The sequence below is a fragment of the Cuculus canorus genome, chromosome 3, assembly GCF_017976375.1.
Source record: "Cuculus canorus isolate bCucCan1 chromosome 3, bCucCan1.pri, whole genome shotgun sequence".
Taxonomy (NCBI): domain Eukaryota; kingdom Metazoa; phylum Chordata; class Aves; order Cuculiformes; family Cuculidae; genus Cuculus; species Cuculus canorus.
In genome coordinates this window covers 23,802,025-23,821,618 of record NC_071403.1, presented here as the reverse complement: position 1 = coordinate 23,821,618, position 19,594 = coordinate 23,802,025, and positions in this window count along the sequence as shown.

Here is a 19,594-nt window from a genome sequence, read left to right as displayed (position 1 = left end):
CCACACCCCAAATCCTCCGCCCCCAATTACTCTAGTATGAAACTCATGGAAGAAACAAAAAAACACTGTTTTCCAGAGAAGGGAAGTTAAGTATGTGTTAACTTAGAAGCTTATTTAGGGTACAGAGGTGCCATGTCTAAGCAACAGGTTATGTTAAATGAGCATGTGATGCTCTAGAGGAAAACAGAAACATGTATGATGCTACATACAACTGTGGCAACTCTTCATCATCCCCTCCATCTTTCTTCATCAGAAAGAGCAACAGAAGATCACATAGTAGGAGCTGGGATTTATAAAACATAAAGCCCAGGATCATAATGGAGAGGTTAGAGTGAAATACTTCACTCCTAAGGAAACAGTGCTAAACTGCCTGACGGAACTGTTCCGGTGAGAGGGCACTTCGGAGCTTCTCTCTCACAGACCTCTTCTTTCACAAGCCTCTTTCTGCAGCTAAGTAGACTTGAGTGCACTGTAGATGTTGTCACAGCTATTTATAACTTCTTGCCATATAGTTTGTATCTGAAGCAATAACTATCACTACAGATTTTTTAAAAAGTAGGCTCTACCTGTATACATTCTTTCTTCTTGCATGAGGTTATCGTGGTTTAGTACGGATTTTTTTCCTGTGACCACATTTTTTTCTGTTCCTTTATTATAATTAACATTATTCTTGGCTTCCATTTTTAAGTCATAACATATCTGTTATGTATCCCTCAAAGAATGTTAAAATGTGCCAAATACATTATCAAGGAATATGGACTAAATTATATTTTCATTTTTGTCGACTTAATTTAGTCTTCTATGATCCTTCTATCAATAAGTCTCACAATTTTTCTTTTGCACCCATTTCAGTAACATTTAAACCATGACCTTGATTGATCTCTAAGGGTGAGTGGGTTAGGAAGATGGAGAAATGCCAAAATGCTGTAGTTCAGGACACAAGTCCCAAAGAGTATATTTCAAGACTTCTCTTTTCAGATCATTCTTTCCCCAAATCAAATGGAATCTGTAAGGTTGATCTCTACTTTTATTTAGAATTACTTAAATAATTCCGATAGTAAGAATACTGAATAATAAAATCTTTTATTCTTTCACACGAAAAGTGTTTGCATTCCCCTGCTGGATCTATAGATTCATGGAAAATGCTTTATGAATATCACCATATTCACTCAAATATGTTTTCATTAGTTTAACAGCTGCTTTTTTTGCCCCTTTATCACCTTCTGAGGCACACTACTAATACTTAACTGCACTTGGACTTAATGCCATTGATCACAACCCTTTGAACCCAGTAGTTTACCCAGTTTTAGATTCGTTTGACTTCACTGTCCACTTCTCTAGTCCATACATATTCAGGTTGTATATGAGGATAAGAAAGTGTTGAAAACTTTGCAGAAGTCAACATAAACAATATTCACCTCTATCCCCTTATCTACCAGACCAGTTATCTCATTGTTGAAAGCACTTAGGCAGCCAAAGCATTATTTTCCCTCCACAAATAGATCCTGGCTATTTCCTACGTTGACTTCTTCTTACTAAAAGGAAGAAATAAAAACCAAAGAGAAGTGATCTTGGCAAAGTCCTTGGGAAGTAATTTTTCTTCTTTAGTACTGTCCTGTTTTGAGACAAGGATTATTAAAAAATGTCTTAAAAGAAATATGTTGATCTTTTTTTTGCAATAAAACAAGAGTAATTTTTTCAGGTATTCTAAAATTATCTGTGTAGAGATAGTGAGCAATTTTCATCAGAAAGCATGCATATTAGTCCTATTTCTCCCAATTTTTGATTAAGTGGTTTATAGAGATAACTCATGAATACTTCTACACTGTCTAGACGTACAACAAAAAGTAATCTTATGGCAACATGAGGTGGGTCTGCTCCTTGTTAACTTTGTTTCCCAGACAGCTTATGCTGAGTTTCCCTTAGAAGAATTATTTGTAAATGAGGACTGATCTGCTGCAGACAAGCCCCTTGGGCTTTTCACAGTTCAGTTTGTGAAGTTTCTCCAACTTCCTGGAAGACTCCATGTGTTATCAGTTATACTTCTGGAAAACATAAAAGACTACAGCAAACAACAAAATAATATAATGATTAAAATGAAGAGGATGCCACCAGGCTGTTGGAAGTATGAAGACATGAATACTTGAAAATGAATGAGGACAAACACCTGCTGAAGCCCAGCTCCATTAAGAGGGACCGCGACGAAACAATCACTAATTATATTATGCTACTTGGATGTTGCTAAGTAAAGGTGTACTCATAAAGGAAATGTAGTGATGCTGAGACCAGGACTTCATTTTGTATGTTAATTGTGGTAGGACAAAGGTCTCAGTTGCATGAAATAGCAGTTTACTCATGCTTACACAAAAATAAAACTGTAATTTAAAAACAAACAGACAAAACCTCCCCAAACCAAACAGACCAATCAAAAATGAGAGTAGGAATAATCACAATTTAACCTGGTTTATGGAAGTCTTAATCAGATTAGTGACTGTTCTAAAAACATCTATTGAAATAAAAATTTATCATGAATGTTAGAGATTTCTATTTAGGATTTAGAGGCATTCATTCTGGTTTTGAGCCATTCTGCTGTCATGTCACATTTCCCAACGAAACATGGGAGTGTGTTCGATGCGGTACATGCGTAGTAAGTTTGATGAATCGAGGATACGTTGCTGGACATGTTCAAGTGCATTGTACAGCACATGTACAGACACACTATGCATGCACAGCGGTCATTTGTTGGTAAATTTGAATTATAGTCATGTTAAGGCAACCAAGGCTTTTGGTCACCATGGTTTTCTTTTTGTCCTTGGAAATAGGACCACTACTCCCTTTCTAAACCAGTGATGGTAGATATTAATTTATCATAGTATGATATCTGTTTTAGGAGTAATGACACTACAGTTCAAAGGTACTGTGCCACTTTGATAGGATATGAGTTCAAAAATAAAGTCTCGCTCACTTGCTTGATGATTATTTTCTCACTTTTCTCATTTCCTTTGCTCCTGGTTTGAGCCTCTTCCTAATTTTTTGTCCCTTGGAGACTTTGAATTACTTTGATGATGCTGAAAGTAGCCACTAGAGTGTTAAACACTTTTTGAAATTAATGAATCTTGCTAGTTTTGGCATTGATGAATATTGATTGAGATACAACATACTACGTTTCAGTAGCTGTCCTGAATGCTCTGTATTAACTTCTGTCAAGCTTATTTTCACTTCATACTGGATAAATCTTTACATTCATGTTTTAGGAGTTATCTTTAAGATAATAGGGAATACTGCAGCAAAGGATGCAGGAATTCTTACCTTTCTTTCTTAGCAGCACACAGACTTGATGGACACAGCCCTGAGCAACCTGAGTTGATCAGACTTGCTTTGAGCAACAGGTTGGACTAGATGGTTTCCAAGGTCTCTTTCTGTCTGGATTATTTTGTGATTCTGTGATCTACAAAATTAACTGAGTTAGGAACTGTAATGAAACTGAAGATAATCTCTGCATGTGAAAACAGCAAATGCAGGTGGTATTAGTGCAAACATTTAAAGACTTTCCCTCTTTCCATTGAAGAAAATTATACTTTTTCAGAAAAATGTATACAGAATTCACACGGAGAAGACCAAGGGACAAAATATGTTTGCAACAGGATATTTACATAATTACAGGAAGCCCTAAACTGGACAATGGTAAACTATAGACAAAATTAATTCCAGAGAACTACGCAAAAAGTAATTGTGTGTACAGTTTTCAAGAAGCAAGGAAAGTGTAGCATATTTAATAGTAAAAACTTAACAATCAGCCTGGTCCATCTTTGTTTTGTCTAAGCAATCCTATTGACTTTAGTGATGATATTTACGGATTAATCAATTAAGGAACATGTGTGAATATTTTATAATATGGTCTTCAAATACCGATTTTCTAGATAGAACTATATTTTTACTGAATGAAAGAAAAAAAAGAAATTTAGATGAAAGGAACATGTTATTAAAGTAAGAATCACTTTATATTTATATTCTCAGGAAATATGTAAAATGTTTGTCATGTGTAGTTTCATTTAACTGATGTTTATCAGAGAGTTAACTTTTGAAAAAAGGTTTCCAATTAATAAAATTTTGTTTTAGTTATGTAAAATAATATTTTCGTAGCAAATGAAAATGAAGACAGTAAAACTTGTCTCTTTTTGTGAGTATTTTAAAACAAAGAATTATTTCATTTACATGAGTAGTATAGTTTCATTTAAAAATCTGCTTAAACACAGTTATGAAAGTGAAGAAGGAGCTGTGTTTCTTGCAAGACATTTCATGTGGTTAAAAAGTGTTAAAAACAGTCCTAATGCTGATTTCAGCTAAGCATCATTAAGGCATCCTATAATCACGTTTGTCCTGCAAGAGAAACTCAGAAACGGTTATAACAGAGTCCTGAGTGCAGAGGGAGTGCAGGAAGATGCAACATGCCTGTCTGGACAGGAGCCCAGTGCCTGGCCGAGTCATCCCTCTGTCCTGCAATTTCAGGCTCTGGCCCATAGGTAAGCAGATGTATCATTGTTTAATTAAATCTGATAATGTTTCATGGCCCAGCTTGTATGACATCACAACTGCCTGAGTTTCTGCTCCTTCTGGTACCACAGCATCACTGTGCTGTTTCTGCAGGTAGATTTTACAAAATGGATTACTTCTTTTTTCTGTTTGTATGTCAATATAACTTCTACATTCTTTGCATAGCGTTCATGATAAAACAGCAAATATATTTACAGTAAAGTTTAGACAAGTAACTATTCAGTGTTTCTGAATGTAAGTTAGAATATATTAGAACATTTTGCAATTTTCACTTCTAATTTTGATATCTTCTGAAGAAAAATAAAACAACTATATTAAGACTATACAAGATTGTTGCCACATACATATAAGGGCACCAATAATGTAATTCACCCAGCATGGCACAAGTAACTGAAAATTAGTTATTTACGCCTAAGCCAGTCACCCAAGCATTCTTGTGGATTCAATGGAGATAAATGGGCCTCCGTGGAGGGTGATTCACTTCTTCATAAGATAGGTGTCTATGAAAAGTGAGATGAATCAACCTTTGGATGGGCTTATTTCTTTCCCAGTCTCTCAGCTGATATGTTTGGGGTTTTTTTTCCCCCTTCAGATCTACATCCAAAGGTATTGAGACATATGAAGACTCTTCTCAATAACAAATGAAGTATAAAATATGTCTATACAGTAGGCTCCGGAAATGTTTCCCAGTCTGGATCCTGATGTGTGGCAGCCCTGGCACCATGTTCAGATGAGGGCTAACACCATAACATCATTCTCTGGTTTCTGTGCAAAGGGAACAGAGACACACAAACCAGTTATTGTTCACTAGGATTTTCGGGAGCGATGAAATGCTTGCATCTTCTATAGAAAAGCTTTAGTAGATACTAACAGTGAATACTGGCTGTAAAATTTTGCCAGTTACAATCATCAGACAAAGGAGTTTTCCTGGGCAAGACATAGTTCTACATAGTATTTACTTATTATATTTTGGGGTTTTTTTCTTATCATGCACTCCTTGTTGTATTTACTTATGAAACATGGGACAAGAATGGCCATTGGACTAAGTGTGGCTGTTCCTACATTCAGCAAAAGCAAATTTATTAACTCAGAGATTCAAAATAATTTAGAAAACAAAGCCTATCTTCCATGTAAATATGAAGGGAAACATCATCAAAAAGAACTCGATGTATACACGTAATTTTGTCAAGTGTTCTAGAAAAGGCAGATAATAAGCATATCTCCACATCTAAAGCATTATATTTTGTCTAAGTGGCATGAGATGAGAACAGTCTGTCTGAATATCATTACAAAGAGCACTGAAGTAATTACATCCATCTTTTCTATCCACTTTTTTTTCTGCTTTTCATTATATAATTTGTATATATAAATATAATCATTCTAGTGGCTGACAAAAAATAAATAAATAGGGATGTGCTCTGCGGTTTATGCATAACTTGTCAAGTTGGAAAGCTGGAAACTTATTTCTTCTTTCATTCAAAGGAAAGCAGCTGACACAGGATGCATTTCTTTATTTTCATGTGGCATTATACTTCTCTTTAACTGTGGGTGGTGAGTTGCACTGCGGTGTAGAACTGTCTCATGCAGGAAATAAATATGTGAGATAATTGTTCAAAGAAGGAAAAATTACTGGGGGAGGAAATGAAGAAGAAAAAAGTTTCCCTAACATCTGTTCTTCATATTACAAAGTATTATATTCAATTATGTGCCAGACAGCTAAAATCATAATATGTTTCTAAATTTATGAAAATTTAAAAATATTCTTTTTATGATTTCTTAATCTCTGGCTCTTTTAAGCTTCAAGGCTGGTCTCTGCTTAAAATACATGGTTCTAAAAATTATTATTTTTAGAAACATAGTAGACATCAAATGTGTTCACGAGACTTATAATGCCTAGGTAGAATATCACAAAACCAGAAATTCATCCATAAACAGAATATTTGTGTTTATTCTCTATAGTTATTTTAGCATATAAGCACCCTAACAGAAACACTAATACAAACAACAAGTAGAAACATCAAGAAAAATGTAAAACCTATAGATGCTTCCCTAGCAGTGAAGGAAAAATGACACATAATTGCTCAATTTCATTTAACAGTGAAAAACTTTAGTAAACTCCAGAAAAAAAAAAAAAAGCCAAAAGAAAATATTGAAATGAAAAGCCTGACGAAAACCCGTCATTCCTAAACTTGAGTGCATCCAGTGTGGAAACATAGCAGTCTAGACTTTTTGTTATTGTTGTTTTTGTTTTCGCTAAGAAATGAAGTCACCAAACCTCAGGGACCAATATATTAATACATAAATATACTCCAAAGAATATTGCTGACACTGTTTGTTTTTTTTTCTGTAAGCTAAGCAGAAATCTCACACTGGCTTCAGCAGCAAAGCATCAGGAGAAAGAACTTAAAAATATTGCGGGAGATGGAACACATCTTTTTATTGATGAATGCATCTCCTACCTTTCGTGTGGTTCATATAAATAGATTGTCTACATAAGACAGATTCGCGTTTCACTATGCATCAGAGAGGAAGTTAAGGATTACTGTTTCTCACTCTTATTGCAGTAACAGATATTGCAAACAAGTAAAGTACTAACTTGCTCAGTTTTTAAAAACATATAGAAAATGACAGAACAAAAATCAAAGGGACCTCATTTCCCCAATGTAGTTGAACTACTGTTCTGATTTAGTTATCTGTGTTAAGGTGTTTTAAGGGTTGTTTTTTTTCAAGAGATGCTAAAAACTTTGCGTTGGTATGTTTCATCAGCAAGCTTACAAGATAAATGTCAGGTCAGTTGAAAATTTGAATTTTCTCAGCTGCAACCATCCAGGCTGACATTGTTTGTTTTACTTAAGTGTGGAATGGGTTAATATGCTGCTTTTAAAGACAGTGTCTGTGTCTGTATCTTTAAAAGTAAGAGAAAAATTAATCAGTGAAGCATAAAATATTGAAAAATATATTAAATGCTTTATCCTTTAATTTTGCTGATGAAACAGTTTTCATACATAATCCTCATGATAGTAACCAGTGTTATTAGAAAATCTAATTAGCTATTAAGGACTGTGTTTGGAAAGAAATTGTTCACTCAAGTATAAATATTTGTAAACAATGTGAATTATCAATTTCTTGCGTGAAACCCTATGATTTTGTGAAGTGATTATTAAAAAAAAATAAATAAAAAAAAAAAAAAGATTATGGGAGGTGAAGCATAATGCATCAAAAGATACCCTAATGTTGAAATAGTCATCTTTCTCTAGAAAATCACTAGTTTCATTTACTATGAAGAATGAATCCTCTGTGGTTAAAGTAGAGATAGATGAGCAAAGTGCATTCAGGGAAAACGGTGTTGCAGTCAATACTGCTGCTACTGTTACTTATTTGTCTCCTCTACAGTACTTCAAGGGATACATTTTCTTCATGATCTCCAGCTGCTATTACAGGGAAAATATGCCTAAATTTATGATGTTTTATTTCTCAGACTAACAAAAATCACTTGCATCTAAACAAATACTTTAAAAAATATGAATACTGAAACAAAACAAAACTGTACGAAGCGTCTCATTATTCAATCCTAATTTGAATTCACAAATATCAGAAAAGCCTCCAAATATTCACAAACGTTAAAATATAACTTGGAAATGCGCTTTTATTCAAATTCTAAAAGAAAACATTGCATGCCTTGCAGCCACTGAGAGTTATTATACTTTAACTAAATCCTAAAAATATTTTCAAAGGTGGAAATAACAACAGTAATAGTAACCAGTCTCAATATAGATTATATTAGTATATTTTTAGGGTTTTGGTTGTTTTTTTTAATGTTTGAGAGTTTTTTTTTTCCTTGCTTTTCTCTCAGGTAGGAAGGTCTAATCATGAATTCAAGCAACAACAACATGTTTGGGTTGATCCACACCAGTGGAGTTTGAAATTTACTATTAAAGGTAAAGGAAAACAAAAATGATCTCTTAAAAAAACTATAGAAACATGAAATACACTAATTAAATAAAAAGTAAGAAAATATTATATCTAAAAGCATTATATATTTATTACTCTGCAAGTGTAATAAAATATTTAATGTTTTTTTTATATCAACATGCTTCTTTTTTCATTTTAACTTTTGTATCTGACAGCGTGGTGAAAAAGCAGCCATCATCTTTTCCATCTATTTAATCTTTGCTTTGATTTCACTACTTACTTGATCACATTTTCTACCTCCTTTACAGAAAAAAAATGGGAATATCCAGCAATAAATAAGGTATATGAAAAGCTGTGAAATAAGAAAATACAGTAACACTGCGACCTGAAATGTGGCCATCCAAATAGTGAAAGCTGAAATTTCTCTGTCTTTAATTTTTTGCTCTCAGGGGGAAAGCCGAAATATTGTTACATGTCAACAAAAATTGACAGCCCTTAATGAATCTGGCCAATGACCAGCAAGAATGCAATTACATTTCTACCATCCCATTCAATCCTCTTTCCTGCTTGCACCCTTTTATCTTCTTCTAATTCCAGTGTAGCTACACAAGAAGTTCTAGTAAATATTTGCTGGTCATACAGATGCTGATGTGTTGTTTCTACAGGTATAACATAGTCCGAGATAAGTCTTATGCCTCGGTATAAATATGTTAAGCAAATTGATTAGGAATAAAGTTTTTATTTATATTTGACAGATCTGCTTCTGCATAGCTATATGATTGAATTGATCTCCGTTAATTTAAATAAATTCTTTTTCCCTCTCTCGTATGTGCCTCACAGGATCAAGATGGATATGGAAAGGGAACATCATCTTGTTTGTTTTGTCAAAGAAGCTGTTAATTTCTAATTACACAGCTAGATGGTCTCCTGAGCTACCATAACTCACTGAAATCACCAAGATGCCGCCAAATCTACAATTTGGTCTTCATAAAATTTTTATTGTTGAGGAGGAAGTACCAGTCTGAAAGGAATTAAATAGGCAGTCTGTCATTTAGAGATGTAACCCACTGGATTTCAGCTAGAGAAACAAAGCAAACAATGGAGACTCTACGATGGTACTTCTAAGCTAAATATTTGCATTGCTTAGCTACTTAATTAAGTGAACTTTTTTTGTTTCTAATTATTATAGTTGTTTTCCTGTTATGCTTTGACGCTGTAATAGGTAAACCAGATGAATAAAAGGTCTGCATAACTTTAAATTCCAACCACAATGCTCTGTAAAGCAAGAGTAAAATACTTTAAATTCAAAGAATAGTAATACTAGTGTTTAAACAATCAACAAAAACATAGTCATTTTATTGCAATAAAGGGGAAGTGCCAGAAACTATTCAGATTTCATTTTGGCTTTCGCTGTTTACCCCATGTTATACATAGAATATATTCGAAAAATAGTGCAGATTGGCACAAACCCAATGACTAAATCTGAGCAACAGTTGACAAACTCCAGAATTAAATAAGTAATTGGGAACAGTTTCTCGTCAGTAAGTGCTTGACCCCCTACCTACTTCATTGTCTCTGATTTCAAGCAGAATAAAATATGATAAAATAGCCTGACTATCCATTAAAATTAGCAACGTTTGCACTGTTACAAACCATCTTGCTCTATAGATTAAGTCTCTTACAAAACTAGTTCAGTGGCACATGTTAATCTGTTACAAGGTATTACAGCTTGTACTTTCATGATTAAAACTCTGCTTGCAAAAATCCACAAAAATTGAAACACAGGCAAATTAGAGATTTAGCTTTCTGGCAAAGGTATATAAGTGGTAAGACAGTGTATTAGTTAAAAAACATACGATATGGAATATTTTGTTCTTTATGTCATTAAAAAAATAAAAATTATCCTGAATTTATGCTGGAATGTTAAGTAGACTATTGATGATTTATATATTGTATGTTTTTGTTAGCTTAACTGTTGTTTAAGATTACTGTCAATTTCTATGATATATGTTGAATCAGTCCTAATAACCAACTATATATTATCAGAAAGCTGGACATTATAAAGCATCTGAGCCTCTGGATGTTTTTATAAACCCATGTGGGAAAGCCTATTATATTTTGCTCATCAGTGACACATGGAATAAATTAAACTGAGATATTTTTATATTGTTTTACTTAGTGTAAATTGAAAAGTTAGATCATATCTCAATGAAAATGTTTTTGCTCTCTTAGAACTGCCAGATCTATTCACTGTATGTGGGTTTCTCCAGCTGTAATAGATATTCATACTTCTGAAAGAGATTCCATAAAATATAAAAGTCATGAAAACTGGTGAAACTGGGAATGGTCATGGGCACATTGGGAATCACTGACTATTGTGTCAATTTAAAACAATACAATCATAAAATAATAGTATGCTGGGTTATGGTCTGGAAGTTACAGCAGGTCTGTTATGCACAGAGAGAGAAAAAGAGATGACATTAGCTAGACAGAAAGATAGAAAACATCACAGATTAGCTCCTTTCTACCAAGGGCAAAGCAGCTAGGAAATAAATGCATGTTTATACAACAAAAACCTTTCTGAATATTTTGTACAAAAATTAATCAAGATGAACTACTCCTTCAACAATGATCAGGTCTCAATCTACAGACCTCCCTTGGACAGAATTTTTGGAATGATATTTTTGCCAAACATGTTCTGTATTTAACCTTTGCAAATGTCTATATATGGTCTGTAAGCATTTTTTACAACTACTGTGTTGCAAAATCAATCTAGCAGTCTAATCCAGAACAGGTGTATTATGAATGTCTTTAAAAGATTAGCATACAGAGCATAGCCTTTTGGACTATTTTAGAAAATACTGTTAGCATTAAGAAGCAAATCCTCCTCCATATTTGCAGTGTGAAAGGATCTCATTTCAGCACATGTGCCATTTCCCCACACAAGAAACAGAACGAGATGTGGGGTTAGGCTGAAGTGACAAGGTTAAGCTGGAGATGAAGGATCAATGTGTTGCAGTGCAGGACTGGGAGGTGGCAGAAGTCAGCAGATAAATATCTTCAACTTCATAAGTTCTCCATTTAACATATCTCAGTAAATCTCAATGTGGAACACAGAGGCCAATAACCAGTAATCAAGAAATGTCATGAATCTTGTGTAGACTCTAAATGAGCTAATTTCATTTCCTGGTCTTGACAGATATTTTTTTCCCCCCCTTACAAATGAATACTAAAATAGTTCAAAACAGTTTTATAATGAAAGATAAAACAAAATACCATTGAATGCAGAATGTTTTTAATAGGGTTTTTTTTGGTATCTGTATAAACACAAGTACTTAAAGAGAAATCAGTTTTCAAATATCTGAAATGGTTAACAAGATAAAACCAATAACAGTTACAGTAAGTTTTGCTAATGCTATTAAAATGAATAGTAACTGTATTCTGGAATTTCAAGTGTGTTTTTGTTATGAATATTTTGGTTTGTATAAAAAGCTATTTTCCTCCACAGGATTTTCTTGATAAACTTACACTATAATTTCAGACAACACATACCAGTTTTGCTGACATGTATTCCCTGGAGATGTAACTTAAATGTTTAATACAATTAAACTTCATTTAGCAGAAGTAAGACATTTCCCTAATGCTCATTTCTGACAGTGGCCACAATACGTTCCCATGGGAACCAAGTACTGCCATAAACCCCATGGCCTTCCCTCCCAGTGCCAGCTGCAGTTCTTTAGTTTTCCCTTTTCTAATATAGATATGTGATAGCATATAAACGCAAGTCCACTAAAAAATCGAGTTGCTTATATATAATTTTAATTGAAAAACCTATAGTAAAGAAGTCATCTTCTCTAAGGCATGTTGCATTAAGCCCTAAAAATTCCAGAGAAGTTTGTTTACCCATGAACACTCAATATTACATTCAGAACTTTAGTTCAGCTTCAAAACATAAAATGTTTTGTAGTTAGACTTTTTTTTTTCAGCAACTGGTACTGTTATAGGGACATCTAAGAACATATGTTAATTCTACCAAGCTCAATTTTAAGTTTCATATTATAAATTGGTTCAAGTCAAGTATATTTATCTCTTGGAAATGGCAAAGTACGACCAAATAATACCTGTGCTTTCTCTGAACTAACTGGAGAGCCTTTGAGAGTTCTGTTGAGATGGCCTTACAAACAAGATGGAAAATTATAAAAACATGGGGCAAAGCACTGAATGTTTGACAAAATGTGTGACATCAGTGCTGAAGAGATGATCTTTCTGCTACAACCCCTAATGAAATAAAACAAGAGAAAACAAAAGAAAAAGTGATTACTGAGGAAAGTGAAGAGCATTTCTTCCCAGTCCTGTCTCATTACTAATGAATTAGAGAACTTTATCAGCTGCATCTTGGGTAATGATGGGTAGTTAGAAACAGAAATACATTGATCTTTATTTCTTCTGAGTATACAACAACTAATCATTTGATTGCTATGACTGATATATTACACTTCTGAAACAGGTAAAAAACATTTAATTCAATTTTATATTAAAACAGCTATCACAGTGTTTTTCATTTCTTTAAAAGCAGATGTTGAATTATTAAAGTTTTATTCTAATAAAAAATCATTCTTCTAGATTTGGTAAATCCTTTTTGCAAAATTCAAGCATGAAATGGATAAAAAGGGCTGGTGAGATAATTAATACCTTCTTAAAATTTCTTAACCTGCACTCAGAAATAATTTCTGATTAATTCAAATTTGGTATTTCACACTGGATCCTGCAGTATAGTAGCATTTTATTATAGAAATAAATTACATTCTGACAACATGTAGAGTTGAACCAAACCTTCTTTAGAGTCAAAAGGGCCCTAAGAGGGCCTAACAATAGAACAGTTGTACTAATTATTATTGAGACTGGTTCCCTTAAAATAACTTCACATCTAACTTTACGTTACTGTTCCATGCCGTTTACTCCTGTAAGTATTATTTGCTTCTCAGTGGAGCTCTGAGTCCTATTTGTAATAGCTCACGTACTCCTGATATTTAAGTTCTGTTTCATTACATTACATATGATTAAGAATACAGGAACAGAAGAGCAGTTAATGATGACCGTAAGCAAAAGCCAGGAGAACTTTAAGACCAAGGTCAGCAGACAATTTATACTGTTCCATTCAGCTGTTTGAGTACTGGGACATTTAAAGCCAGATGCTTGTACTATTCTCCATACACCATAACCCTTTGTGGGTTTCTGTCCCATAAAGATCTCTCTCTGAATCCAGTGAAGTCCACAGAATCTTTTGACAGGAAGTTCGACAACTCTACAACAGCGATGTGGAGGATAACCTTTTAAGGCTTGTTTTGAATCTGAGCACTACATCTTTAGTTTCCATCATTCTCTTGATGCAAAGCACATAATAAATGAACAATAAATCCCTCAGCCTCTCGACACCCCATGCATTTATGGATCTCTGTTAGGATATTTCTTGACTGTCAATTCTGCAGAATGAGGGCTCCTAGCTTAGTTAGTTGTTCTTCTTAAGGAAGTTGTTCTACACTTTTGATATTCCGTGGTGGCCTTCACTGATTTTTTTGCAGAGATATTTTTTTTGACTCAAAGTCACAGGAGCTACATACAGGACCCATTACGTAGTTGGACCATGGCTTTATACAGTAGAACATTCCTGTGATCTTTCATACTCTTTTTCATTACAGTCCCTCACCTTTGATATGTCTTTTTGACCACTACTGTGTGCTAAGATAATGCTTTTATTGAACATTCCCTAAGGTCTTGAAGCAAATGTTAATCATCTACTCACCATCTTGCTTTTGGAATTATTTTCCTTCCCACCTGTGCTAAAGTGCATCATTTTACAATTATCAGCATGCATTTTGATTTGACATTTTACTTCCCCCTCGCTCAGATTTTAAAGCATTTTTGAAATTCTGCACGAGATACAATCTTGAAAACTTCCTGCTGCCAACAAATTTTTTCAACTTACTGCTCATTTCTCCATCTTTTTCAGTTCATTTACAAACATATTCAACAGCACAGGTAGAGAAGCAGCGCAGACAGTATTTAACTGTCACAGATATTCACAGATATTCCGGTAGTCACAGTCACTGGAAATCATGGCTCTATTTGCCAAACTTTCTAATGCTTTCATGTTCCTTCTGCCAGCAGGAAAGAAATACCATTATAAAAAAAAAAAAACAAAACCAAAAACCCACAACAAACAAATAACAGAGAGAGGGTATGGATCATATAGCCAAAGATGTTGGCTGAATAATGTTTAATATTCACTTGAAGTTCAGAGACAGCTGATGTGGTACTAAAAATACTCAGTTACCATGGAAACCCTATGATTTATCCCTTACCTATGATGCCAAAATGTTTTTAAAACCACCTGTGGGGAAAAAAAACCAAACCAGACAAATAAGCCCCAAACTTTATAAAAGCTTATTTCACAGTTTATTTACAGTCAGTGTAGATATCATCGAGCACTATTTTGTCTTCAATATTTTCATAAAATATTATTTAAAATTAATACTAAGGAATGACCATTTTCTTATAGCAGAATATGAGTTTTACTCTGTCTAGAAGTCTTTCATGAACAGGTTTAGCAGTCAGATAATCCATTGTATTGAAACTGGACGGGATGTACTTAAGACTATATATTTTCTAATGCTGACAATCTTTTTTCAGATAATTACTTATATTTTATGTTTAACAGCCATTTATCTTCAGAACAGAACACAGAAAAAAAAATAGGGAAAACAAAAATCATCATCACGAAACCCAGATTCATTATGGAGGGACAGAAAAGCCCCTTCAAATAAACTGTCATTTTTCCTGTCATGTATAATTGAGATATTTGATAAATTCTTACATATTCTGGTAGTGCTTTCTCCCCATTTTCATGGAAATTGGTCTGTGTTATGACAGGTGGATCACCAATGGTTTGTTTGAGAACGTGTACTGTAAGAACTACTTTCTAGACAGAGTGTGGAATCCATAAAGAAAATAGAAGGTGCATGAAATTTGCAACTGCAACATTTAGTGATAACTGCATCAGGGGCTATTAAACACAGTGAATCAATCCCTGTGCGTCAGCCCATGGAGCATTCTCCAGTTTATGAACTCAGTGAGCTCTCAGCTCAGCCACATCATATCATATAGATTTCTTACCTTCCCTTCTGATTGTTTTTCATTAGGACAAGACAGAAGAATGATAAAATGGAACAGCTGAATGTGAATGCCTTCCCAGGCATGTTTCTATAATGGTGATAAGCCAACAAGGTGTTTTAAAGTCTGTCGAAGCGATGTGCAGTGTTTGACTGGAGAGAGTAGTAAGGCAATGACCTCAAAAGAGGTCTGAGATCTGAAAGATTAGCAGTGACAGACTGTTTCTTTCAGGTAGATCGGGGTTTTCACCCCACCAGGTATTTTGTAGGTGATAGGTGTCTGAAATTAAGCTTGTCAGCGGGGTCCATGTAAGTCTTTGCAAGAACGTGCTAGAGGGTTCTCCTGTTACCCAGGGGAGCTGGCTCCCTCAGAAAGTGACTCCATGGTTGCTGGTTATTAGCAATGCTGCTATTATGTGTTTCATCAGTGGGTTAGGATGTTTGCCAACAAGAGTAGTGCTATTATTTATTCCAGGAATGCTAAAAAGCAAAGAATCCTTGCAGATTTGTTGAGAGACATAAAGGCTACTCTAGAATTGCTGATACAGAAAAATGTCTCACCACTTGAAAAAGATTTTAGTGAACCAGAGGATAAAGTTATAATCCCCCTATTTTTGCAGAGATACCTGGAGTGGAGTTTTCTCCAAAGAACAGCACAACCCGCTGGGCACTCTTAATGCTGAGAAGTCTGTAGACTGAAGCCATGTTCATAAAAAAGTCATCTTCCACTTGGTCCTCTTTAATGCCTCCATAGCCTGGGGCACTTCTGCTTCATTCTCTGTTTTTCTAAGTCCCAAATCATGTTCTAACTGCAATAGTGAGCTGTTCAGAAGGAATTCCAGAGAGACTTCAAACCTTATCTGCTTGCCAATGCAGGTAGATGGAAGAAATAGGGAAAATTTCAGAAGCCGAAACAAGACTTCTCATTCCCTTTAGAAGAGGATTTGAGAAGAGCAAAAGAGGATGTTGAGGCTGTCATTAAAGCTCTGTGTTTTCAGTAAGAATTTTCATACCCTCTGTCCCTCCTGAACAGCAGGTACAACTCAGAAACTCAGCCAGACTAAATATGACACTGTCATGTGAGAGTTCTTTAATACATTAGATTGCTAGAGAAGAGTGCTATCCAACAGCCGCTGAGGCAAACTATGCCACAAAGAAGAGAATGGGTGCAAAGAACACAAGACCATCTTTAAGCCCACCTCGCATAATAAGCCATAGCAGAAGAAATGCCCTCCCCAGAGCCACTCTCTGGGTTTTCTTGAGGAAGAAGCAATGGGCTCCACATTGACATCTTCAGAAGTTTTGGAGAAGGTTCCACCCCAGAGGTTCTAGTATTGTAGAACTTATTTCCTAGTTCTAATGCTAGGGGTGACCCTCTTAAAAGGTTCAGGAAAAGGCTTATAGGGAAAAAGGGCAAGGAAAGACAACTAGAAAGAGAAGTCTTTTTTTGTAAGTGTTCCTCTTGTCTCCACTCCAGATCTTCACTGGTAGACCTGCTTCTCAGCTGGGTGCAGACCTTATCCTGATACCTAAGTGAGCTTGTTCTGTGACACACAAAATAAAAGATATTTTGATATAACTGTATCGATGTCAATGTGATCTGCACTTCTTGGTTTGGGGGTTTTGCTTCACAGAGCAAGGAGTAAACCCTGCAAGTGTTCCTTCGAGTCAGGTTGGAGAAACTATCAAGCTTTTCACAAGCAGTAATGCAGTCAGCATTTGGACTGCTGGTGGCAATGATAAAGAATCTCCTCCTTCTACCAAGCTCTACTCAACCACATTTTGTGGTCAGTATTTAGGCAATGGCATTTGTCTGTGGTAAGTGCACATGGCAGTTTTACATATCACTGGGAAAAAGCAGAGAGAAAAGCCTGTCTTGAAAATAAACAAAGGAAGGAGGAGATCAGAACTGATGAGGAAAGGCAAGACTGAGGTTAGCAAGATCCAACAAGTGCAAGGAGTGGCAGTCATCCTGGAAGGGGATAATTGAAATTTCCTTCTCCTATCCCCAGAGGTCCCTCCTTAAAGGAAGTGTTACTAGAACATGAAAAGTGTAAAGAAAGCAGGAGACATCTTTTCACATGGTGACTGAGTCATGGTGCACAAAACAGTGTGAGGATGCAGCTGTGGTTCACTTCAGATCCAGTAATATTTGCACACCAGTGTAGATGCCAGTAGAAGTAGGATGACGGCAGTGGCACCTGCAGTTGTCATATGGTATTGAATACTGCTGTGAGGTTCTAGGTCTTTTCAAAACAGAGAGATAAGGGAAGGGGCAAAGATGGGGGAGGGAAGCTTATCTGATGTTTTCTCCTTTATTTCAGTAATGAAGAACAACAGAGTGAAGGTCAGGACATTATAAGGAGCAAATGTTTAGTTATTATGATCTATCAGGGATGCAGGAATATGTGTTAGAAAGAGAGAGTGACTGCTTAATTAAATGCCTTAATTTATTTGACTTCTTAAAAGTCTTTGATAAGGTCATGCTAGAAGCTATGGTGAGGTGCAGAGCATCCTTGGCTCTCCAGAACTGTAAACTGTTCTGATTGTTTTCAATACCATGACATATTTAGAAGACAGTATTGTTGTTTATTGCAGATTTAAATCAAAATTAAGATTTAGATGTTGACAGCATTTGACAAAGTAGGGAAATATTAGTCTCCCTCCTGGCAGCTGGGAGTAAAAATACAGAGCCAAACACTTCTCAGTGATGCCCAGTGAGAGGACAAGAAGCAATGGGCATCAATTGAAACATTCATTTAAAAAAATCCTGAATTATTTAAGCACTGGAAAAAGGCTTTATTCCCATACGGAATTCCTGTATGGATGGTTGAACACTGGAACAGTTTGTCCAGCTGAGGCAATTTGGTAATAAAGGGCAGTGTGGAAACTAGTGCTGATACATTATCAACCTGTCAACCAGGCCTAAATTTGCTAAATGCTACACCAGAGAAGTGGCATCAGTCTTTGGAGATACTAAAAATTGGTCTCGATACAGTCTTGAGTACCCTGTTGTAGCTGACCTGCTCTGAGCAGGAATTAGTTTAGGTTGTCTCCAGACATTCCTTCTTACCTCTATGGTGCTGTGATCCTGTGAAAATTCTCACTATATTAGAGGAAAATATTATTAACGTAAATAACTGATTTTCTCTCTTAAGAGGAATGCAGATTCACATAAGATTTGCTGATACAGAAATATGGTCATCTGATAGCCTTGTCCACAATCTTCTGTAATGGTCATTCAGATTGTACAGACGCATGCAGAAATAATACTGTGACCATTTCTCCTGGAGAACCAATATAAAAATGAGATGTGTATCTCAAGCTAATGACTAAGAGGAAATTTGTTACAGTAATGGCTCAGGAAACATTGATTTTTCATGTATTGATATGAATCTTGGGTGATCAGTAGTACAGATGGTTGCAGGAAATGAATGACTAATCTCCAGACCTAAAATAATTTCAGTCTAATGAGGACAAGCTATAACCATAGTGGCTGGGGCAACATTGTGCACTTTATGAAAGAGAAATCAACATGAGTGAGGAATACAGCATGAACATAATGTATGGGGTAAGATGGGTGACAGGAGAAGGGTGGAAGAAAAGGCAAAGATCTCTTTATGCAGTAGAAAGCTATCTTCAGGACCAGTGCAGAGTACAGCATAAGTGTAAATGTCTGTACTGCCTGCTGACGACAAGCTTGGGATAGGTCCAGGTGCTAGCAAACTCACGGTATGTCCTGAGTTGCACATTCAATGCTAATCATGAGTACTGGTCTTCTGCCAAGTTATCACTGCCTGGTTGCTCACAAGCAGTCTTCAGTCTGTCCAAGAAACAAGTCACGTGGCAGTCAGGCAGGAGAACTGGGAGAGTACAATGGAGTATTTCATGCTTTTCATCGCTCAAAACCAATGTTTCAGGATGACAGAGGAAGGTGGTTTATGGAATGGTATGCTTCT